We start from the raw sequence: 12,704 nt of genomic DNA on the forward strand, positions 1-12,704 counted from the left end.
ACTATTGACTTAGCAAGTCCCCTGGGCTGAGGGTCAGGTCATTCAGGATGTTGACCTGTGTTCTCATGTGATTTACTAAAGATGATACATTAGCAGACTCATCAGATATGAAAACAAAACATTCTGCTTGGATAATGACAGAGGTTTCAGTTGACAGGAGAAATTCTGGTGACAGTAAACACTAGAGGGAATAGAAAAAAATCAATCCTAGATATCAGGGTGTGTCTGAAAGAGAAAAGAAAAGGGCATCATTATGATTTGTGAATCAGGATTCTAGCAGCAGAGATAGACACTTAATTAAGGACTTGGGGGAAAGTCAAGTGCAGAGGTCTTCTATAAGCTGTGGACACAGGACATGGAAATGACAGGGGACATTGCTGGTAACAGGGAGGAAATTGCGTCCTAACTCCAAAGGGGTGGATGAGAACAGGAATCCAGATGGAGAGTTGGGTAGAGTAGGTGTGATGTTCGGCTTAGGGTTGCAGCTTGTCGTAGGTGACTTGACAGGGAGAGGGGTGGGAGAACAGACACCAGACATTGCTTTTTTTCCTGGAAGGGGTCTCCTGCTTGGACTTCCCATTGGCAGAAGCCAAGCAGAAGTCAGACAGCCAGAGGTCCTGCTGATGTCGTCCGATGGAACATGGGCCCAAGGTCTACTGTTTGTACTAAATGCTATTCTTGCTAAATGTTAAAATATAACAGAGTATTCTGTAGACCAGCTATAAAAAAAATTGAAGTTGACAAGAACTCATCCTGGGTAAGTATGGCCAACTGAGAAACAAAGACATCAACCAAATAGTGTATATAAACATGCGCTAAGCCTCCTGTGGATGACACAGAGCGTGGATATTAATCCTGTCTCCTTAACTTGCTGCAAGTAAATAAAACTCCCTTGTCCCAACCACATGTCCTTTTTGAATAGAAGAACCCAAGTGGCGAACCCCTTGCGTTTGATAACAATAAGATCCACATACATCACCCCCTGGGACAAAGAGCTAAGGTGAAGGAGGGTAAGTGTGGGTCTGCAGAGGCAAATGAAAAACATTTGGGACAGAAGAGAGTTTTAAGGTATAGTCAGGGCCATTATAAGTTAGGATATTGCCTTAAAAAAGAAAAGAGAGAAAAACAGTACAAGAATTTAGGACTTCCTGACCTCTATGGACCACATACTCTCTTCCTGGAGAAGCCGGCTGCTTCCCTAACACAGCGCTCAGAGATTTGGATTGAAACCATGTGCATCAGCAGTGGTGCTAACGCTAGGCATGTGCAGGATTTCTTATCTGAATCTTCCTAAATCAAGTCTGTGAACTCAGTGAGATACTATTGCCAGCGTATGCCAATATTGTCACTTCTTAAGTGTGCTGGCATTGTGGGATGGGTGGGGAATGAGTAGGGAAGATGCTTCAGATTAGCTATCACTGTGTAACAAACAACCCCAAAGTTTTGTAGTTGAAAACAACAAGCATTTATTTTCATAGGAATCTGGGAGTAGGGTAGGACGCAATAGGTGGGTCCTCCTTTCTCTCTGCGGCTCCATCTGCAGTGCTCAGTTGGCAGTGGGAGAACCCACATCCATGTTACCTCCCATACATGGCAGTCACTTAGGCTCTGCTGGCTGATGTAAGAGCAGCGGGGGGAGTGGGCCAGAGACTCCAAGTCCTCTTCATGGGGCCCCTCCACGAGCCACGTGGGCTTCCTCACAATATGGTGGCCAAGTTCCAAGGGCAAGCGCCCCAAGAGAGCAAGGAGGTCTTGTCCCTAATCCGACCTCAGAAACCACAATCGCCTACTAGTTATTAATATAGTCACAAAGCCCATCGATTTTAAAGGCAGGGGACACAGACTGAATAGAAAGTATAGAGCTCAGATTACAAAAGGGACAGGCAGCATAGAAGATAGTGTAGCAGCCATCTTTGGAAAAATGCCATCTACTAAATTAAGAAGAAAAAATAAAATTTACATTATTTCAAAAGCATATGCCATATTTTTAAAATTATCTCCAAAATTTTATTGACAGTATCTGTAAATATATTCCTTTCAGCTTCTTCTTTTATGTTTTTAATTCGTTCTTCATGCTTCATCTTTAGGTATTTTATTTTTTCCTCCTTTTCTTGCTCTGATATATTCAGACCTTTTACTAGTTTAATTTTCTCCTCTAGTTGCTCAGCATAGATTTTCTTCAAGGCCTCTGCCTGATGTCTCAGCTTCTCCTCTATGTCCTTGTAGATGGCGTCAGAGAAGTGAGTCCCCCCATTCTCCTGCACCATCTTCTCTATCAGCTCCACCAGCCTCTGTACTTGACCTTCCCTCTCAGCCTCATCTTTACTTCTGTTATTGCAGGCACAGTAGTGGTTCCCACTCTCTTGGATGATGTTTCTTAGGCCCACGTCAGCCTCTTTTATAAACTCACTGAGTGGCTGATCTTCCTCCAAATTATCTTTCCGTGTGAACAAGATGATCATATACTTCATGGCTCCCTTCGCAAAGATGTGCTTGATCAACACAACCGTTTTATACTCTTCCTCCGTGAAGCGGTTCAGCTGCACAACCAGGAGGATGGCATGAAGCCCAGGTAGGACTGAATGACACACCGGCTGATTTCCTCACAGGTATTCATCAGTGTCTCCTTAGTGTCGAAGAGCCCTGGGGTGTCCACAACAAGAAGGTTCCTCCCCTTCCAGTTCTGCGTTGCTCTCTGACACTCCTTGGTAACAGCTTGGGCAGCAGCCTTAGAATCAAATTCACTTCTCCCAAGGATGCTGTTTGCTGTCCCACTTTTCCCATTTTCTGTTTTTCCCACCAGGACAATCCTCAGAGTGTTGTCCTGAAGACCAGTCATGTTCGTGTCAACAGGTTCTTGGGTGTAGGTGCCCACAGGACCTTCATGCAGGGAAGGAGAGGGGAAAGGGTTAACTTAGGTAAGAGGGCACCATTCCCAAACCTCTTTTCTTCATTCTTTCCTCCCTGAAAATGTGTAATAGTCTATGACATTGACCCCAGTGAGAGCAGAGATAACACAGCTCAGTTACTGTGGAAGAAATAATAAAGTAGTGTTTTCCCACAAAGGAGCACAAGGTCTGGGTACTTTCACAGGGAAACTCATCTAACCTTTAAACATCTGATCATCTCAGCACCACATAAGCTGATCTTCATCATATAAAAAAGAATAGAAACAATTATTTCTATGAATCAAGTATAATATTGATCTCAAAGGCTAATAAAGATTTCACCAACAAATAAAGCTATAGTCATGTTTCACTTGGAAATTTAATACAAAAATCCTAAACAAATTATTGGACACCAAAAAATATAATGCACCATGATTAAGTGTGACTTCTTTTAGAAATACTAGGCTGGTTCAATATGAGAAACTGGTTGTTAAAACACATCCCACATTAATAGATGAAGAAGAATATTACCTAGATGCAGAAAGGACATTTGACCAAATTCAACACTGATTCATGTTTAAAGTACTTCAGAAAATGGAAACAAATAGGTACTTTTATAAAATGGTTCTATATAACTATAAATTTAAAATTTGGGCCATCACCTATTTTCCCCTGCAGGTGATAAACAATGGGTTAGAATGATAAATACTAGATTATAAAGTTAAAACAATGGGTTATAAGGGTCATTTGGATAAAGAAAATTACCCAGCACCATCAAGAAAAAGAACAATGAGGTTGGACTAGTTACACCAGGAGTCACACATCATAGTTTCTGTAATTAAATTCACACTGACTCATGTTTAAAGCATTTCAATAAAGTGAAATTAATAGATACTTCTCTAATGTGATTTTATATAAGTACAAATTCAAAATTTGCATCATTTTTCCGTAGGTAAAAAATTGTGGATTATAAAGTTATATAGTAGATTATGAAGTTAAAATAATGAGTTATAAAGGTCATTGAGACAAAGAAAAAAGGAAATTATCTGGCACCAGCACCATCAAGAAAAAGAACAAAGAGGTAGGACCAGCTCCACCAGGAGTCACACATCGTAGTTTCTCTAATTTAAGCTGTATGATGTTGGTGAACGAATGGAGAGATCAGTGAAATAAAACAAAATTTGAAAATAGACCAGGTTAATCTTATTTTATGCACTTATATTCACTTCAGTTGCATTATGTTACAGATTCCGTAGAGCAACATCTCACATCCATAAGGATAAAGATGGTTAGTAGAGTGACTGTGGGGTAATTGTAGAACCACGTAGAAAAGATAAAATGGCACCTGTGCCTCATGCCATTCAAATTCCAAATAGATCAGAAGTTTACATGTAAGAAACCAGTCCATATAAATAATAGAAAATCATGGAGAAATTCTTTGTAACCTGGAGGTATGTAGGAAATCACCCATTTACCCTTGAACCCTCTATGACTTGGAATGGGGACTTTAGTTAAAAGCCCTGAGTGAATGTCTCCTGGATGCAAACACTAAGAAAGTGTGAGTCAGTGACCTTTGTGGAGAGATAGGAAAGCAAGTGAACTGAGTTTAGAAAGTTAGCCTAGAGGTCCTAGATCAGTGATGGGCAATCTTTTGAGCTTGGTGTGTCAAAATTCGCTAAAAAACCAATCATAACTCAGGTGGTGTATCACTTTGAGAAAAATAGCTTACCTGGATGTCCCAGAACTAGACGCTCTGTGCTGGAATTCTGTTTTTTTGACTTACAAACCTCCAGCACAGAGTGTCTACACTACAGCAAATGTTTTATCCTTGGCTCTTGCATCTGGCCATGCAGGAGCTGAGGATGAAACGTCTTTCTCAGCATGCGGCCCCATACTTCTCTGGTATGCGGCTACATTTGGCCACGTGTCATTGAAAATGGCTACACGTGTCAGTGCTGACACGCGTGTCATAGGTTTGCCATCATGGTCCTAAATTGTCCCTTCTTTGTGCTTGTTAATTAGAAAAAAATAATGTTCTGACCAAATTAGCCCTTTCTCCACATCAGCAAAAAGTCCGTTAGTCACTCTTCCCCCTTGTCACCTGGCCTCCCTCCCTTGTACCTCCTGTTACCTCTGTTCTGATTCAGATCAATAAAAGCTAAGGAAGAAGGAGATTCAGGAGGTTTCTCTCTGCCTCCCTTGGCAGGCCTCCCTCGCTCTCTTCCTCTTGACATAAGATTGTGTCTTGAGTAAGGTTTTTCCACGGGACACTGGTAGTTCCCAGGGGGCTGGAGGGCTACAGAGGTAGGGAAAATATTTCTAGAATTTGAAATGAAGGAAAAGGACTAATACGTGTGATTACAAAAATATCATAGATTATGTGAGACAAAAAACACTAAACAAATTAAAGCACAAATGAGAAACTAGGAAAAAAGAACATTTCCCACATATCAAAGTTTTCCTATTATTCAAGGAAATTCAAAAGGTACAGAAACAAAAGACCAACAACTCAAGAGAAAATGGAACAAGAGATAAGAGTAGATATTCAGAAAATAAGAAATTTAAATATGCCTTGAATATATAAAAAATTAAGAAATATCCATAACAGAGAAAAATAAATCAAAACACAAAAATGAAATAAGTAAATAAAATAAATTACAATTATACATTTATTTCTGAACCAAGATTTTACTTCTCACCTCCAAGTTTGGAAAAATCCAAACATTTGCTGGCACCATCTGTTGGAAAAGGTGTGGGGGAAACAGGTCCCCTCCTGCATGGCTGGTGAGAATGGAACAACAGTCCAAGCCCTACAGAGAAGTTAGCAATATCTCACAAAAGTACACATGCATTTTCCCTCTGGATATCGATCCTCAATATTAAGATTTATCCCTAAATTATAGTGACAAAAAATACAGAAAAAATTATATATAAGGCTGTTTTTTGCATCATTATCTGTAATAGCAAAAGATCAGAGACCTATCTATCAGATAGCTGTCTGTAGGGACTGGTAGAATACTGAAGGCAAGCTCACAAAGGAAGTGTTGTTTGTGAACAGGGAGGAGATGTGTCTCTTTGTACCTGTATGGGGACAGCTCTAGGACACGTCTTCAAGTGAAAACAAAGTGAAGGAAAAAATGGAGAGGTTACCTACTAATTCTAGGTCTAGGCAGAAAATATTTGAGTGGAGCCTATACTCTCTTATCAACTAGAAAGATAGAATAAGCTCTGATAATTACTAGAATATTATCAAAAGGACTTAAGAGCCAACTTCAAGAGAATCCAGCTGGACAAAAATGGGACTGTTTGAGCATCGATAATAATTCCAATGAATGCACATGTATTAAATGTGTTCACAACAATGCCTTCTTCTTCAAAGTTGATGAGGAGACTGGCACGGTGGCCCACGTTTAATCTGAATCCACCACCAGGGTTTGCACTCCACACAGCATCGTGGGGAACCCTCAGACATTACTGCTGGAACAGCCATAACTGGTGAATTTTTTTTAATTAAAATCTCTAAACTTTGTCCTTAGGCCATATAGCAAATGACGAAACATTATCTCTTTTTAATCTATTAAAACTTAGTAAGAGTGGGAGTCTGTGTGGCATGTGAGCCATGACTTCCTTCCTCCCTCCCGAACTCACTCTTCAGCTCAGCTTGAAGGAAACACCGTGGGCAGGTGTGGGCAGGTGATGGGGCTCCCCTCCCCTCAGTTACCCATCAGGAATATGGCACCTTACCCATAGGGGCAGATTGGCAGCCATTCTCACCCCTCCACTCTGAGTGCAGGACTAACCAGGTGAACCCACCAGCAGCACCCTACTCCCTCTCTACCCACAGTGCAGAGGCTCTGTCCCAGGGACAACAGACTAGAATACTGGGACCCAGACTGCCCACCTCAAGAAAATTAGAAAAACATCTTTCCATTTGCAAAGAGACTGTGAGGGCATTTTATAAGTAAAGTATGTCACACAGTATAACAAAGACTATATGAAATCACTTTTTATGTGATATTTTAAAAATCCAAATTCACAGAACTGGAGAGTAGATGGTAGTTACCAGGGGCTTGCAGATGGGGCCTTGGGTAGATGTTGTCACATAGAATAACCTTCCAGTTAGAGATGGATACGTTCTGAGGTGGAATGTTTTCTCCTCTGACATTAGAGCCCCTCTGGGGGACAAACTCTTGCTGTCACAGGGACCTTCAGAAAACATCACCATTGTCCACAGCAGGGTTTGGCAATGGAAAGTCTGTCCCTTTAAGTTGTCACCCCTGCACCCCCTTCCCCCAGCTTCCTGTACTCTGAGGTCTGAGAGGCGGGACACTTCCCCATGTACTGGGAGGATCAGCCAGCTGCACTCACAGCTGGAGGTCAGGGGCTTCTCAGGCCAATGTCAGAGCCTGCCACCCACTCTGCAGGAAAGGTGAGCCCAACAGGGGAAGGAGGCCCCGGGGAGTAGGAGCTGTGAGGATTGAAAAACATTCAGAGCCTTCGTGACACTCACTGATTGGGCACCCACATTCCCGTTCTTCTAGGTACCAGGTAGAGAAGCGGGACCTAGAGAGGGTCACTCCGCACCCACAGGTGTCTGAGGACAAGCTGAGTCGCATACAGAGCAGGGTCTGGAGCAGTGCTGCGCACCTCCTCTGGCCTGGATGCCATGCTTGCTCGGGGCTAACCCTCTCCTGCCCTACCCCTCTGACCAGAAAGGAAGGCATCTGCTCGCTCTCCTGCAGGGACCAGAGTGCACTGGAGAAGGCGGCAGACAGTCCCCACCTGCATACTCGGTACAGGGAAAGGTATTTCTGAGGACACAGAAGCGAGTCTAAGCTCAGAACAAGTTACAAAGTGCAAGTTCTGTAGGTATCTAGGTTGAACTGCCTGAAACACTCCCCTCTTCCAAGTGTCCACAAAGAAGCCTGCAGGAGAAGGTGAAGGTCATAAACGTGGTACTCAAACCCTTCCCCCACCTGTGCCCTGATACACCTGCTCCCCAATACAAGCTGCCCAGGGCTGTGTGGGAGGTGGACCACTCTGGGTTCCGTCCCCTCCTCTACAGGATGACAGGGGTTGGACTAGGAAAACTGACTCAGAAACTCAGTTTGCGGACTGAGTGCATCAGAGAAGCACAGGCCACTGGGGCCGTGGGGATTGCTTATGTTTTAAAAGTACAGGTGTGTGATTGAAAACATCTGAAAAATACACATTTTATTTTATTTTATTTTTTATTTTATTTATTTATTTTTTGTATTTTTCTGAAGCTGGAAACAGGGAGGCAGTCAGACAGACTCCCGCATTCGCCCCACCAGGATCCACCCGGCACGCCCACCAGGGGGCGATGCTCTGCCCATCTGGGGCTTCACTCTGTCGCGACCAGAGCCACTCTAGTGCCTGGGGCAGACGCCAAGGAGCCATCCCCAGCGCTCTGGCCATCATTTGCTCCAATGGAGCCTCGGCTGCGGGAGGGGAAGAGAGAGACAAAGAGGAAGGAGAGGGGGAGGGGTGGAGAAGCAGATGGGCGCCTCTCCTGTGTGCCCTGGCCGGAATCATACCCGGGACTTCCGCATGCCAGGCTGATGCTCTACTACTGAGCCAACTGGCCAGCACTGAAAAATACACATTTTAAAGAATTCCCACAGACAGGAAGTTCAGGAAGCCCTGGACAAGGTGCATAAACTCTGTCCCTTACAGGGTTAAGATACAGGGTGCTACATGTTTTCCATTCTTCAATAACAGCATGGGCTTTGTAACCCCAGATCTCAGCTCTCTAGACCTGCACAACTCTCTAAAGCCCACACTGAACTCCATAGGAAGTGCTCAAGGGCCCATCTTGGGGTACCGGGAATTCCCTGACGTTTTCATCTCCACCTTTAACCAGGATCCCTTGCTCTAGCTAAGTTCTTAGTCCTTCCTCTGAAGATGTTGCTTTTTCTCCATTTCTGCTCTGGTGTTGGTATGGGCTTGTGTTGATTTCTACACACAAAACAACTAATCTCATAAGTTTGGAGCAGGGGTGAACATTACTGGAGGCTTGGGGACAGGGGCAGGCAAGTTCCTGCAAAGACACAATCACCATTGGACTGAGGACCAGGCCAGCCGTCATCTAAGTCCTCTGGCCAGAGACAAGGTATTCAGCCCGCATCTCCTGTGACTCACCTTGTGGGGAGTCAACAGGAGAGAACACAGTCCCCTGCGATACCCAGGTGGCTGACATGAAGGGCTGGTATTTGGAGTGGACAGTGTGGCACAGGCAGGAATAGGACAGGATGTGGGGAGGCTGACCCATCACAGGTGTGGGAGCACAAGATGGCAGGGAAAGGCACCGAGTCTGCTCTCTGGGGAGCATCTGAGTGTCCGTGGGGGGTCCCTGTCCTGAGTCTGGGGAGGCTGACTGACGATGCTGGGCACTGTGCTCAGGTCTCAGGGAGCACAGAATGTCCTACTGCGTGAAGTGATGACTGCCTGGAGGGACCCATTTGCTTTGGGAAGCCACAGCTTTGGGGGTGGGACGTCAGGAGCAGGAGGCAGTGTCCCAGCCTCCCCAGCACACTGACCACATCAGACACGCTGGGACAGGACAGTGATGTGGGTTCTGGAGTAGAGACAGAGGCTCAGTGCATTACCTGGGACATACATTTCTTTTCCAACTTCTGAAACTAACATTCCAGTTCTCTTCTTGCTTGTTTCCTAGGACAGCTGCCCTAAGTGGTCCCCTAAGTCACTGAGCAAATGTTCTGGTTCTCACATCGCCCCCAGTCTTCCCTGGCTGCTAATGTCTGGGGAAAACTTAGCAGCTACAGGTTTGGTTGCCGAGGCAGAATCACCTGGAAAATTAGTTTCCGAAGCGTCCTCGCTGTCACAGAGGAAGTGTCACTGTCTCCCCTCTGCCCTTTGCAAGTCTCATCCCTGAAAGACAAAACCGATCTCCGCAATCCCGCTCACAGCATCAGTCCTGCCCCAGCCCGGGCCCTTCCAATGCTCTGCCCTCAACTCTGATGTACAGGGGGAGCGGGAACCACGACTTTGTCACTCGGGTGCCACCGGCTCTTTGGATTTAGCTAGACATACTGTAGGTGGTGAGAATTACGTGATGAATGAATGAATGAATGAACGAATGAACGAATGAATGAACGAATGAACCAACCAATGAACCAAGGAATGAATTGTGCCTGGGCTCTTTCAGGTGAGCATGGCAGGACGGAAGATGGTGAGAGATGAAGAAAGCGCCTATGGTAAGAACAATCTTGCACCACATACTTGCCCCGAGGTGTGAGCTCTGGGTAGTGAGGGGGGTGGGCAAACTCTGGACTGAACAGACAAGCCCCCAACAGGTCTCTGAAGTGTCTGGGCTGAAACAGCAGAAGCCCTGAGATGTACATTTTAGCGGTGTCTCTGCCCCTGCTCAGCTGGGAGATACTAACTTCTTTGACAAGCCTGCACCTTCACTCCCAAAGTGTAAAATGAGGATAAGAAACACACTCTTAATCCCACAGAAGGGAATGTAGAGAATATCAGATCACGCCCTAGGGAACATGACACCAGGTAGAAAGTTTGAGAACCAGGATGGAAGGTTAAAGGGTGTCTTATTAGCAGACAGCAGGTTTAAGAGGGAGTGGAGGGAGCAGGAGGGAGAAAGAAGGACAAGGGAGAAGAAAAGAGGCGATCTCATCTAATCCGCTCAACAAGCCCAGGATAAACAACCCTAAACTATTATTTCCACTTTTGCACAAAGGCTTTACACTTACACAGCAATTTCCAAGGAGGCACAGCTGGCTGATGGTGGGGCTGGGAGTCAAGGCCAGGGTCTCTGGGACTCAGTGAGCCCTTCACCCCCAATCTACTGCCCCTCCTGCCCTGCTTCCCGGGGCTGGAATGTGGGAAAGTATGGCAGAGACCACTGAAGCTGTCAGTAGGGACAGCTGTGTGCAGTGTGGATGACCAGAACAAGGCAGGTGAGTCATTCCTGGGATAATAAAGGGGATCCTTTGGAGAAAGGCCCACCAGGTGTTGAGCATCTACAGGTGCCCATACTGACACTAGAGGTGACAGGAATAGCTGGTGAAGACCCCCACACTTCAGAAAGCTCTGACCAGTGATCTCAGGAGAGTCTGATTGGAAAGCAGAGCTGAAGCACTATTGTTCTTTTTGTTCAAAGGGCTCTGGAATGGGCAGGTAACCAGGGTAAGTTGTTTTAAGGTTTGGAAGCTCACAGATCACTTGTCCTCCAGGTTGCGAAGAGTCCATGCACGCCCTGCAGGAGCCCAGGCTTAGACTCATTCTCGTTGGGAGGACAGGGGCAGGGAAGAGCGCCACTGGGAACAGCATCCTCGGCCACAGGCGCTTCCTCTCCAAGTTGGGAGCCACCTCGGTGACAAGAACCTGCGAGGTGTGGAGCTGCAGGTGGTGACAGTGGCACGTGAAGGTGATGGACACCCTGGATCTTTTCAGCTCCCTAGTCCCCAAGACAGACCCTGGGTACGAGGAACGGACACGCTGCTACCTCCTGTCGGCGCCCGGGCCCCACGCACTGCTCCTGGTGACTCAGCTGGGCCGCTTCACGGCGCAGGACCAGCAGGCCGTGAGCGCGCTCAAGGCGCTGTTCGGAGACGACGTGGTGACGCGCACCATCGTGCTGTTCACGCGCAAAGAGGACCTGACCGGGGACTCGCTACAGGAGTACGTGCGCGACACAGACAACCGCGCGCTGCGGGCGCTGGTGGCCGAGTGTGGGGGCCACGTGTGCAGCTTCGACAACAGGGCGGTGGGCGCGGAACAGGAGGCACAAGTGAGTGAGCTGCTACTGCTGGTGGAGCGCCTGGTGCGGGACCACGCGGGCGCCCCCTACACCAACCCCCAGTACCGCCTGGCGCAGGAGCTGGCCCGCGGGGACCCAGAAGAGCGGCGGCGGTGAGTGGCCCAGAGCCTAGCGCGCCAAGAGCAGGGTCTGCCTGGCAGAGGGCTGCTGGGCCAACCATGCGCATGGGTGGCGGCCCGGAAGCTGCGGGTGACCGGGGTTCTGGGAGTCCTGTTCCTGCTCTACTGGCTGTTCCCCAGATAACTGTAGTAGATCTACAGTGACAGACTGCAATGAGACGTTGACCCCTCAACTGATAATCACATTCATCCCAAGTGTCTGTGCCTCCAGGGTGCGCAGGAGTCCTGTGTCCCTCACCTGGCAGTAATCTACCAAGGACAAAATCCTGCCAGGTCCCATCTCCCAAAACCAGCCCATGTGACCTGTCCTCCCTGAGCTGGACTCTTGCCAAAGCAAACAAGTGTTGTTGTTGTCGCCTGTATTCCACTGACCTCAGGATGCCATTCTCTGTCACTGAGTCATTGCTGGTCTCCCAGGGGACAAGGACAAGAGCCCCCACAAAGCCTCAGCCCATACCCATTTGTTTCATTTGAATCTGAATTGAATAAATGCATTAGACACTCACCTTGTGTTAACGGAAGTCAGTACTTGTTGATGTTTGTTCATCTGCCTTCTGTGCCCATTGAACAAATATTCTGCTTGTCATTCCTAACCCCATGTGCAAACACCACGCACCCAAGTGCAGATACACACACACACACACACACACACACACTGGGGAGTGTGCCCATGAGAACAGAAAAAACTGAAGAATTGTCCATCTTCCCCGCAGGGGATGTCTCCCCCTGTGATCCCATTCACACCCCTTAGCAGCTTGAACACAGGCTTCCTCAAGTCCAAGGAAACTTGTTCTACAGACTCAACCCCCCTTAGAACCGCTGAGACCCTGCAGAACATCTATTTTTAAAAAGGACTTTGCTCACTGGTTGACAGAG

The 12,704-nt window shown here is 46.7% G+C and overlaps 2 pseudogenes; one reads left to right on the top strand and one right to left on the bottom strand.

Annotated features, from left to right (window-relative positions):
• Positions 1-12,313, top strand: part of LOC136318258 (GTPase IMAP family member 1-like) — a 230,604-nt pseudogene extending 218,291 nt beyond the window's left edge.
• LOC136318257 (GTPase IMAP family member 7-like) lies at positions 1,962-2,843 on the bottom strand (annotated as a pseudogene).
• Positions 12,314-12,704: the final 391 nt, after the last annotated feature.

Source organism: Saccopteryx bilineata, unplaced genomic scaffold (assembly GCF_036850765.1).
Source record: "Saccopteryx bilineata isolate mSacBil1 unplaced genomic scaffold, mSacBil1_pri_phased_curated manual_scaffold_23, whole genome shotgun sequence".
In the NCBI taxonomy this organism is placed as follows: Eukaryota; Metazoa; Chordata; class Mammalia; order Chiroptera; family Emballonuridae; genus Saccopteryx; species Saccopteryx bilineata.